The 12,459-nt window shown below is 35.7% G+C and overlaps 1 protein-coding gene across 1 annotated transcript in view; it reads left to right on the top strand.

Annotated features, from left to right (window-relative positions):
* DLG2 (discs large MAGUK scaffold protein 2) overlaps window positions 1–12,459 on the top strand; it is a 2,182,864-nt gene that overhangs the window by 244,498 nt on the left and 1,925,907 nt on the right. The window lies entirely within an intron of this gene.

The following is a 12,459-nucleotide window of genomic DNA, read 5'->3' as shown; positions in this document are numbered from 1 at the left end:
AGCCTGTCTTGTGCTGCCAGTGGAATAATGAAGTCCCCACTATTATTGTGTTTCTGTCTATCTTATGTTTTAGGTCTAGTAGTAAATGTTTTATAAATTTGGGGGTGCCAATGTTAGGTGCATATATATTTAGAATTGTAATATTTTCCTGTTGGACTAGTCCTTTTATCATTATATAATGTCTCTCCTTTTTTTTTTAACTGCTGTTGCTTTAAAGTGTGTTTTGTCTGATATAAGAATAGCTACTTCTGCTCCCTTTTGGTGTTCATTTGCATGGAATATCTTTTTCCACCCCTTTACCTTAAGTTTATGTGAGTGGTTATGTGTCAGGTGAGTTTCTTGAAGACAGCAGATACTTGGTTGGTGAGTTCTTATTATTCTGCCATTTTGTATCTTTTAAGTGGAGCATTTAGGCCATTTACATTCAGTGTTAGTATGGAGATGTGAGGTACTATTCTATTCATCATACTGTTTGTTGCCTGAGTACTTTTTTTCATTGTGTTATTGCTTTATAGGTCCTGTGAGATTCATGCCTTAAGGAGATCCTATTTTGGTGTATTTCAAGGATTTCTTTCAAGATTTAGAGCTCCTTTCAGTAATTCTTATAGTGCTGGCTTGGTAGTGGTGAATTCTCTCAGCATTTGTTTGTCTGAAAAAGACTGTATCTTTCCTTCATTTATGAAGCTTAGTTTCTCTGGATACAAAATTCTTGGCTGATAATTGTTTTGTTTATGGAGGCTAAAGATATGACCCTAATTTCTTCTAGATTATGGAGTTTCTGCCAAGAAAACTGCTGTTAATCTGATAGGGTTTCCTTTATACGTTACCTGATGCTTTTGTCTTGTAGCTCTTAAGACTCTTTCCTTTGTCTTGACTTTAGATAACCTGATGACTATGTGCCTATGTGATGCTCTTTTTGCAATTGATTTCCTAGGTGTTCTTTGAGCTTCTTGTATTTGAATGTCTAGATCTCTAGCATGACCAGGGAAGTTTTCCTCAGGTATTCCCTCAAATATGTTTTCCAAACTTTTAGATTTGTCTTCTTCCTTGGGAGCATCAATTATTCTTAGGTTTGGTTGTTTAACATAATCTCAAACTTCTTGGAGGCTTTGTTCATTTTAAAAAAATTATTTTTTCTTTGTTGTTGTTGGATTGCGTTAATTTGAAAGCCTTGTCTTTGAGCTCTGAAGTTCTTTCTTCTACTTATTCAATTCTACTGCTGAGACTTTTCAGTGCATTTTGTATTTCTCTAAGTGTGTCCTTGATTTTCAGAAGTTGTGATTGTTTTTTATTTATTCTATGTATTTCACTGGAGATTTTTCCATTCCTATCCTGTATCTTTTTTTAAAATTTTTTTTATTTGGACTTCATCTTTCTCTGGTACCTCCTTGATTGGCTTGGTAATTGCCCTTCTTAATTTTTTATATTTTGGCAATTCAGAAACTTCATCTTGGTTTGGATCCATTGCTGGTGAGCTAGTGTGATCTTTTGGGGGCATTAGAGAACCTTGTTTTGTCATATTACCAGAATTGTTTTTTTGTGGTTTCTTCTTATGAGTAGACTTTGTCAGAAGGAAGATCTGGGACTCAAGAGATTCTGTTCTGATTCTTTTGTCCCATGAGTGTGCTACCTTGATGTGGTGCTCTCCCCTTTCTCCTAGGGATGGGGCTTCCTGAGAGCTGAATTGCAGTGATTGTTATTTCTCCTCTGGATCTAGCCACCCAAAGGAGCTACCAGGCTTCTGGCTGGTACTGGGTAGTGTCTGCAAAAGAGTCCTGTGATATGATCTGTCTTCAGGTCTCTCAGCTGTGGATACCAGCACCTACACTGGTGGAGTTAGCAGGGGAGTGAAGTGTACTCTGTATGAGTGCTTGGTTGTGTCTTTTTTAAGTGCTCTGGTTTTGTGGTGCTTGACCTCCACCCAGAAGGTGGTGCTTTCAAGAGCATATCAGCTGTAATTATATAGGGAGGACACAAGCTTTTCCTAGGGTAGCCTTTGGATAAGTATTCAAGTTTCTCAGGCAGTGGGCAGGGCTATAGAGCTCCCAAGAAATTATGTCCTTTGTCTTTGGCTGCCAGGGCAGGTTGAGAAAGACATCAGGTGGGGACAGGGTTAGGCATGTCTGAACTCAGACTCTCCTTGAGCAGGGCTTGCTTTGCTTTGGGGCTGGGGGTGTGGTTCCCAGGTCAATGGAATTATGTTCTCAGGGGGATTATGGCTGTCTCTGCTGTGTCACACAGGTCACCAGGGAAGTGGGGAAAAGCTAGCAGCCACCGGCCTCAACCAGCTCCCATGCCACCTGCAGCACAAAAGACCAGTCTCACTGCCACTGTGGCCCCCACACCCCCAACAGCACCAAATTTATTTCCAGGCAGCCAGTGAGCAGGGCTGTGTACTCATCACAGGCTACAAGCCTCCCAGCTAAGAAAGCAGACTCACAGTTCCTCAGCTGTCCCATGGATTCTGCAGTGGCATTCCACCTCCTTCAAATGGTCTGTGGATTCTCTCAGTTTTCCTGGTTGTACCTGTGGTAGTTCTTGGAGAAAAGTTCATGACATGGGTTTCCAAATGCTGCTCTGTTCCTCTGAGTTGGAGCTGCAAGTTAGTCCTGCCTCCTTCCTATCTGCCATTTTTTTCCCCTCTAGATTTTCCACTTTTAAAGATAAAGATTTTATACCTGTCATTTTAGATGTATTGATTCAGAGTAATATGTCCCTCTTCAAATATTACTGGCTTGACAGAAAGTAAGAGGATGCCCTTTTGCACGTGGTGGTCAGAAATTAGCTGATACTCATTGATCCATTATTGAGGTCATAAACAAAATATTTGACTTACTGAAAGCTACATTAGTTGCATTATTCAGCATCCACAGCTGCTAGACATACACTGGTCATTTGTCAGCTGACATGGCTAGGATCCATATTGTGGCCCTTCCTCGAACTTACTTTTGAAAATGTTACACATTGAGTGTAATTAAATTGAGAACTCACTAATAAGGCTTGTATTTAAATGGTAAAACAAACACTGATTTTTTGGAAAGATTGAGAACTCCCTTTAGTCTAAAACTATTACCTGCTTTTCATACAAATTAATAGTCTTGAGGTAGAATGGAGTAAATATCATCTTATACTTTACTGGAACAACTGCTTGAAATTAAGACAATGAAATGTTATAAAAACGTTGTAGAGTACAATTTGCAATAGTTGATGTGCACTGGAATGTTCTTCACAAAGATAAAACATATTTCATTAAGAAAGGATATTCTGGTGGCTAACACCTGTAATCCCAGAACTTTGGGAGGCTGAGGCAGGTGGATCACCTGAGGTAAGGAGTTTGAGACCAGTTTGACCAGACAGGTGAAACCCTGTCTCTACTAAAAATACAAAAATTATCTGAGTGTGGTGGTGTGTTCCTGTAATCGAAGCTACTAGGGAGGCTGAGGCAGAAGAATCGCTTGAACCCAGGAGTTGCGGTGAGCCAAGAGCACACCATTGCACTCCAGCCTAGGTGACAAGAGCAAAACTCCATCTAAAAACAAAAGAAAAAAAAAAAGAAAGGATATTCTTTATTTTAACTTTTTTTTTTTTTTGGTTGCCTTCCTATTGTCTTACCCTCTCTTTCTCTCTTTCTTTCCTATTTTACTTCCTTTCTCTCTTCCTTTTTTTTCTTTTTCACTATCATTTATTAAACATCTTCTCTGTGGCAGACACAGCTACAAACAAATAAAAAGATAAGCTCCTTTCTTTTAAAGGATATACCGTAGTTATTTAATGAAGAGAAAATACAATTCTATAAGTCATGCAGGGGCTAATTTGAGACCCTATAACATAATCTGTGTTAATAATTATCATATAAAAATCTATTTGTCATGTACCTATGTGCAAGGAACTGTACTTTACATATATTATCTTATTTAGTATTTAAAATAGTCCTACAAATTCATCCTATTGTACAGTTGAAAAAAGAACAACACAGAAAAAAATCAGAAAAGCACGTCAGAAGTCAATGTGATGAGATAGGAATGTTGTCTTTGGAGGTAGGGTGTCGACATTCAAATTCTAGTTCTGTCACTTATTAATTGTGAAGCTTTGATCAAGCTATTTTATCTTACCAAACATCAGTTTTCTCATCTTTAAAGTGAATCAATAATAATACCTACATAGAGAGTTATTCTGAGGGTTAAATAAGTTAACATATGAAAGTGGTTAGAATAATAGGTGGTATGTAGGCATTATTATTACAAACCTGAAATCACACAGCTAGAAAGTGTTAGAACCTGATTTTTTAGATTTCAAAGTCTGTGATTCTTCCACAATTTCATATTTCCTCCAAGACATATTCAAGTCTGTGGATCACAGAATTTTAAAAATGAAATTTCAGTAACCAATTAAATTTCTGTTTTTTTCTTAAAGAAAACACATGTAAAAGGATTTTCAATTAAAAGACTAAGTCTCCTCGAGGATGAACTCTGACATCTCAGGGAGTCAACTAATCGTGGGTAATGTCAGTTTTCAGGGAATGTGGGGTGGAGTAAAGGGAAACTTTTATTTTAGAGGTGCATTGTTTATTGTGTCTCTTTTGAAACAGTGATTAACAATTTGTTAGTTCTTAAGATCATCTTGAAAAGTTCAGTTCTCTCCCTCCAGCTGTTCAGAGCACCTGTTGTTTCTATTATTCTCTCTTTCTTTCTTGCATCATTCAAAAATTCCTTCTGGCCTCAGGGGAGGAAAAATAGCTTTTAAATTAATCAGTTTCACAGCCTTAGCATAGCTTGCCTAAATGGGATTTTTAGGAATAAAAACATGGAGTTTACTGATGTGAACAGGCTAAAATACATATTTATTTCTTAAATCTTGGCTGGATCTTGTATGAGACATCTGATCCCCTTTGAATTTCTGATGTTTATCATTAGATTGGAATTTCCCCACTTATAGGTTTGCTCTACAAATAATTCATTTGTGTTTTTCTTTCTGATTCTAGTTTCTATTTATTCATCCTTATAAACAGTCTTATAAAACTTGGGAAGAAATAACTTCCCTACTCCTTGGTAAAAAAACAAAACAAACAAAAAACCTATAGCTGCTCCTTGTACCCTTCCACAAAGAGCTGACTGTGGAGTACAGTGGTATATGCTTCAACCTGGACTACAGCCCTTATCTCCTCATTTCCTATTCAAGCACATTTCTTCCATAAAATAACCCTATCAGGCTCTGCTGCTAAAATATTATTTGAGAGCCACTGACTCAGATACATTCATTTATTTTTTACAGTCCTTCTATAAGGTAGATAATTTTGTACTAATGATTGAGTCAGAAGGCTAAAGAGTTGTAGAAGTATAACATATTTGCTGGTCTCAAAGAATTAGTTCTCATTAAGCCGCTATAAGTAGGAGGCAGGGCACAGGTGAAAAAAGTATAAACAGGAAGAAAATCTACATCTATTGAGCTCCCACTATGAGCTAAGAATGTAATTTTATTTTTTTCTCACTTAATCCTGATGAGAATGCAGTTACCTAAATATTATAATCTTCAATTTACAAATGAGGAAATTGAGATTAAGATTTAATAACTTGGCCAGGTGGGGTGGCTCATGCCTGTAATCCCAGCACTTTTGGAGGCTGAGGTGGGTGGATCACTCGAGGTCAGGGGTTGGTTTGAGACCAGCCTGGCCAATATGGTGAAGCCGTGTTTCTACTAAAAATACAAAACTTAGCCCAGCATGGTGGCATGCACCTGTAGTCTCAGCTACTTGGGAGGTTAAGGCAGGAGAATCACTTGAACCCAGGAGGTGGAGGTTGCAGTGAGCCAAGATCACGCAACTGCACTCTAGCCTGGGAAACAGAGTGAGACTGTGTCTCAAAACAAACAAACAAACAAACAAACAAACAAACAAAAAATATTTAGTAACTTACCTCAGCTCAGTTTATAAGTGGGGAAGATAAAACTTGAACCAAGGTGAGTATGATTCTAAAGCCTATGCTCAAGTTGAGTAACTAGCTTTTTGATATGAGTTCCAATTAATAGTTCAGTGAACCATCTTTGAAGACCTATTAAGTGAAAAGTTTTTTTTCAAATGTCCCTTGCATTTCCATATGAATTTTAGGATCAGCTTGTCAGTTTCTGGGAAACAAAGTTGCCACCAAAGATGAACCAATGTCAAATCTCAGAACTTCCACTTCTTATTGGACCTTGAAAAAGTAATTTTGTCCTCTCAAATCCTCAATTTCTTCATCTATAAGAGAATAAGAATAATACCTTCCTTGCAGGGCTGTTGTGAGGATTAGAACTGATGTATCTGGCACATGTTGGACTTTCATATGTATTATAAGACCTGCTGTTCAGTAGGGGGAAAGGAGACAAGTGCACATAAAACTCAATAAAAAGTATCCTAGGAAAGATATAAAGGAGTATTAACTAGGAGACAGTTTACTTAGAGTCAGAACCTGATTTTGAAGGAGAATCAGAAAAAGCGATGGCATTTCAAACATTGATGAGTAGGTATAATTCAGATATTTCTGTAGGGGAGAAGGGCACTCCAAGTAGGTGGAGCACATTTAAGAAAGCCTGAGGTGTTTTCAAGGCACAGAAAAGATCTAACTTGGCAGAAGTCTGGGAAGCCTTAGGGAAGTTATTAATATAAGCTGTAAAATTGGAAAGATTGGCTAACTAGATTGTGGATGAAAAGATATAACTTTATTAGGCAGAAGGAAGCAATTTCTAGCATTGAACTATTCTTTGTCTGAAAATCATTGTTATTACTAAAATTTTAAAGGCTATATTTTATTTGAAATATTGAAATAGGATATGCAGGATAGTTGATTTTAGAAAACTGAGCACTCTACTTACCATGTGCTAATATTTGCAAAACTCCATTTAAATATTAGTAAGGAGCCATTTTGATGTGGAACTCCTTTTAGGCAAATGTTGCAAAGTGGTTGGGCTGGGCTTATTTTTGTTCTAACTAGTAGCTTTATTGAGATATGATTCATATACCATAACATTTATCCTTTAAAGTACACAATTTCAGTGTTTTGTTGGTAAGTTTACAAAGTTATGCAGTTATAGCTATATAATTCCAGAACATTTTTGTTACCCCCGAGGATCCTCAGACCCATTAGTAGTTACTCCTCACATCTCCTATCCTCAGCACCTAGGCTACTAATCTACTTTCTGTACATGTGCCTTTTCTGGATTTTGGATAAATGAAATCATACAACATGTAGCCTTTTATGACTGGCTTCTCTCACTTAAAGTTTTCAAGGTCATCCATGTTTTAGTAGACATTAGTACTTAATTCTGTTTTATTGCTGAATAATAGTCTGTTGTATGGATAGACTATATATTATTTATCTGTTCATCAGCTGATGAATGTTTGGTTTGTTTCTGCTGTTTGGGTTCCCTGACTATTATGAATAATACTGCCATGAACATTTGCATACAGATTCTTGTGTGGATGTGTTTTCAGTTCTCTTGGGTCTATACTGAGGAGCAGAATTGCTGGTTCATATGGTAACTTTATGTTTAACTTTTTGAGGAACTGACAAGTTTTTCCAAAGCGGCTGCACTATTTTACATTTCTACCAGCAATGTATTACAACTTCTCCGTATCTTAAGCAACACTTATTATTTGTCATTTTTATTGTAGCCACAATATTCTCATGTGAAGTGCTATCTCATTGTGGTTTTGATTTGCATTTCCCTAATGACTAATGATGTTGAACATCTTTTCATGTGCTTATTGGCCATTTGTATATTTGCTCTGGCAAATTGTCTGTTCAAATCTTTGTCCATTCAATAAATTGTGTTGTCTTTCTGTTGTTGAGTTATAATAGTTCTTTATATATCTCAATAATAAACCCTTATCAAAAATGACTTGCAAATATTATTTTTCATCTGTGGGTTGACTTTTGATTTTATTCATAGTTTCACTTGGAGTATAAATTTTTATGAAGTCTATATTTTTTGAGTTGCTTATGCTTTTGATGTCATATCTAAGAAATAGTTCACTCACCTGAGGTTGTGAGGTTTACAGTTAATATTATTTTCTAAGGGTTTTATAGTTTTAGCTCTTAAATTTGGGTATTTAGTCCATTTTGTGTTAATTTTTGCATATGGTATGAAATAAAGGTTCAAACTGGTTCATTTGCATATGAATTTTCAATTGTCCCCAAACCGTTTGTTGAAAAGATTATTCTTTCACACTGAATTGTCTTGGCACCATTGTTGAAAACCAGCTGACCATAAATGTGAGTTTACTTCTGGACTCTCAATTCTTCTCCATTAATCTGTGTGACTTTTATTATGTCAGTACCATGCTGTCTTGATTACTGAAGTAAGTTTTGAAATAGGGAAGTGTGAGTTCTCCAACTTTGTTCATCTTTTTCAAGATTGTTTTGGTTATTCTGGGTCCCATGCATTTCCATGTGAATTTTAGGATCAGCTTGTCAATGTCTAGAAAAAAGTCATCTGAGATTTTTTTTTCAGGGTGTTATGACCGTAGACTCAGCCGGGATTTTGATAAAGGTCATGTGGAATCTGTAAATCAGCTAGGGAGTATTGCCATCTTAACAATTTTGCCTTTTAATTCATGAATATGGAATGTCTATTTATCTATATCTTTACTTTATTTCAACAATGTTTTGTAGTTTTTAGTGTGCAAGCTTTGCTCTTCCTTTGTTAAACTTAATAATTTTTTAAAAAAATTTACAAATGGAATTGTCTTCTAAATTTTATTTTTGGACTGTACATTGCTATTATATAAAATACAATTAATGTTTGTGTATTAGTCTTGTAACCTACAACCTTGTTGGACTCATTTATTAGTTCCAATAGTTTCTTTTTTGTGTGTGAATTCCTTAGGATTTTCTATATACGAGATCATGTCACCTGTAACTAGAGATAATTTTATTTCTTCCTTTTCAGTCTAGATGACTTTGATTTCTTTTTCTTGCCTAATTACCCTGGCTAAAACCTCCAGTATAATTTTGGAAAGAAATGAAGAGAGCAGCCATTCTTGTATTGTTCCTGATCTTAGGGGAAAACTGTACAGTCTTTCACCATTAAGTATGATGTTAGCTGTGAGTTTTTCATAGATACCCTTTATTCATGTTGAAGAGGCTGGATCTGTTATAGAGATTGATGCATTTGAACCTACCAATTTTTTTAAACATTGAACTAACATACAAATATTAGGAAACTTCATGCAAAAATCTGAATTTCTGGCTTCACTTGAAAAACTAGAAAGTCTAATAATAATACTTGGCTTAAATTTGTACATGGCAATGGTTGCTGCATACTCTAAGTGCATGGCTGTGCTCTCTTCATTAGACTACAGTCGCTAGCACTCCTGACGGTATCTCTTATACTGAATCAGAGTATAAGTTGTCTGCATTTGCATTCAACATTCCTTTTGTTATAGTAGAGAAATATTCATTTTTACCCAAGTTTTTCTGGGAAATAGAAGATAAACCAAAAAGTTCATGTGATTTTTCTGTGACTCTTAGCTGATGCTACTCATTTACATTTTTCCCTTGGTCTTGTTAGAGTTTTGAGTTTGTGGTTGCTGCTTCAGGGGATCTTCTCTGATTGGACACCTGGAGGATTAAATGTTTAGATCAGTCTAGTAAGAATTCTGGACTCCTATAAGTGGTGTCATTCCTTGGATTATCCTCAATAGCCTCTGTAGAAATAAACTGGCCTTCAATGTGCAAATCCAATTTGATGCATAGTTAACTAGTTATGATGCTTCTCTGTTTCTCTGTCACTCCTCTATGTTCACTTTTTTTTATTGTTGTTGTTGAGATGGAGTTTCGCTCTTGTTGCCCAGGCTGCAGAGCAATGGTGCAATCTTGACTCACCACAACCTCCCCACCTGGGTTCAAGGGATTTTCCTGCCTCAGCTTCCCAAGTAGTTGGGATTACAGGCATGTGCCACCACACCTAGTAAATTTTTGTATTTTTAGTACAGACAGGGTTTCTCCATATCGGTCAGGCTGGTCTCAAACTCCCAACCTCCAGGTGATCCTCCTGCCTTGAGCTCCCAAAGTGCTGGAATTACAGGCATGAGCCACTGCGCCCGGCCCATGTTCACTTTTAAATATTCTTTTATTCAATATAGTTGACCAGAATTTAACTTAATGAAATAAAATGATATGGAACGTATTTGGATGCAGAGATTTTTGAAAAGGGAATATTAAGGGAGAATTTCAATGTGGCAACATTGTTGTATACCACTGGAATAAACACTATATATATTGTAAACTTTTTCACAAAGGAGCATGTCTTACATTTTTTGTATTTCTAGGGTCTAGCACAGCTAGGTTCAGTAGTTATGTGTCAAATGAATGTTAGCTGTTGGTGATATTTAGGTGAGGAATTCTTATGTATGTAAAAACCTTGGGGGCAATATTTTGTGGAAAATCAAACGTAGTACTTTTATATTTTGTTGATACTGATAGTAATAGGAAATAATGTTCATCTTTTATGTAATTATTCTCAAATATTTGTAAGTGATAAGGCTTGTAAATAAGAAAACGTGACATTTTGTGACATATTAAAAAAGAGAAACAGCTAGTGAATTTTTGGAATTGAAATTATTTTCTGTGAGTAAAAGCTACCACCGTCATTTAGCATTTTAGGGAGTTAGGTGAAGAGAACTCCTTCATATCTTACATGGTATAGTAGAGAAAAACAGCAGCCAGAAGTATCGTTGCAATCTCTATAATATCATTGCCAATCCACTGGCTCTAGGCTTTTGTGTTGTGGGAGAGCCTGGATTAGATAGTGTTTACTAATTTCCTGGAAGTAATATAGCCTGATTATGATAGTTGACTTTATAACATTAATGTTTCATTTTTATTGGTACCCAAATGGCTTTGATATTTTTGTTATATCCCAGAGTGCACAACCTCCAGCTCAAAGAAGAGACTTGTTCTGGGTAGTCTTAATATATTCAATGTAGCAACTGGTGTGAAAACAAATTATCGTTCCACTCTTAAGCCAATCTCCTTTTTCTGAGGAACATGTAGGGAGATAGAGCATTCCTGTACTAGGAGATGATTTTTTAAAATAATTTTCTTCTTGGTGACTTTCATATCACATGCTACATATTTTTGAAAGGATCTTGTTTAAACCCAAAGACAGGATTAAAAGTCAGCTGTTAGGAAGGAGTGTCTGTGGTTGTATGTTTGATGAGGTGGTATGAGCAAGGGACAGAGCTAGGGAGTCTAACAATGACTAGCAGACATTTATGTGTAAAAGTCTAAGTTCATCCCACTCTTCTCAGCATTTTCATGGAGTCCAAGGAAGTTCTTGTTCATTGTAAGTTAATTTACTTTTCTGTTGACCTACTTATGGTGAATGAAGCATGACTGGTAACTTGAAATATTTCAATGATTTGCTCACAAATATTGAATTCTGAAGTTATGTATTATTTGCTTTGTTTTGCTTGTTATTCCTACATTTATGATTATAAAATCAGCAATTTAAGTGCTGGTAAAGGGGCTGCAAAGTTAGAGCTAGTAACTTGAAGTGGTACTTAGAAATTTATGTGTATTTTTCCTGTCAGAATAACTAAAGTATAATTTTAATGGTAGGTACATGGAAAGATGTATTCAAACTTTTGTTATGTATGAAATCTTGTAAGTATTGAGAATAAACTTGTAATTTGGTTTGCCATTTTGCTGTGGTGTTAGTACTAAACTGCAAAATATTTTAATGGCATGTATTAAATATTGATCTGCCTACAAAGGAATTTAGGAGGTGTTTATTTTATTTCCTAAGTGGTGATTTAATGTAAAATAGCTGAAGTAGTAGTTTTTCTTGTATAAAAATGAGTTAGTATTTTGAAAAGATAGTTCATTTTTTTCTTCTTGCACACACACATCTATCTATATATATATTTAATTGCTAAGGATGATTGTAAGTTTAATGGCTGTAATTAAATCAAGTACTATATACCAAGTCTTATCTAATTTGGTAACTAGGAAATAGGTATGATCATTTTCATTTTACATATAAGGAAGCTGAAGGTCAAAACAGTTAAAGTCTCCCAGCTTGTAAGTGATGAAATTGGGATTTATATCTATGTAAATTTGTATTTATCTCTGTGCTTGACAATCTGACCTCAAAGCTGATGCTCTTACCATTATGAGACTGCATTTCATGAATAATCACAAAAAATTCACAGTAGTATTGCCAGTCCCTGTCAACTAGAGGAATGGAAATATGTTCAAGATGTGAAAATTATTTCTCCAATTTCTGTATGAATTGTTTGGAATTGTCACTGAGCTCCTTTTGGAGGAAGAGAAAAAAGACAACATTTTCCATGAGGTTTCTGTAAATCACATTGATTCTGCTTTCTTTTACAGTGGCTCAACGAAGTGTCATGTATTAATCTGCATTCCAGAAAAATGTTGTCCCATGAAGAAAATATGTGGGAACAGCTGGTTATAGCAGCTG

The sequence above is a fragment of the Pongo pygmaeus genome, chromosome 9, assembly GCF_028885625.2.
Source record: "Pongo pygmaeus isolate AG05252 chromosome 9, NHGRI_mPonPyg2-v2.0_pri, whole genome shotgun sequence".
Taxonomy (NCBI): Eukaryota; Metazoa; Chordata; class Mammalia; order Primates; family Hominidae; genus Pongo; species Pongo pygmaeus.
This window is presented reverse-complemented; position numbering and strand designations above follow the sequence as displayed.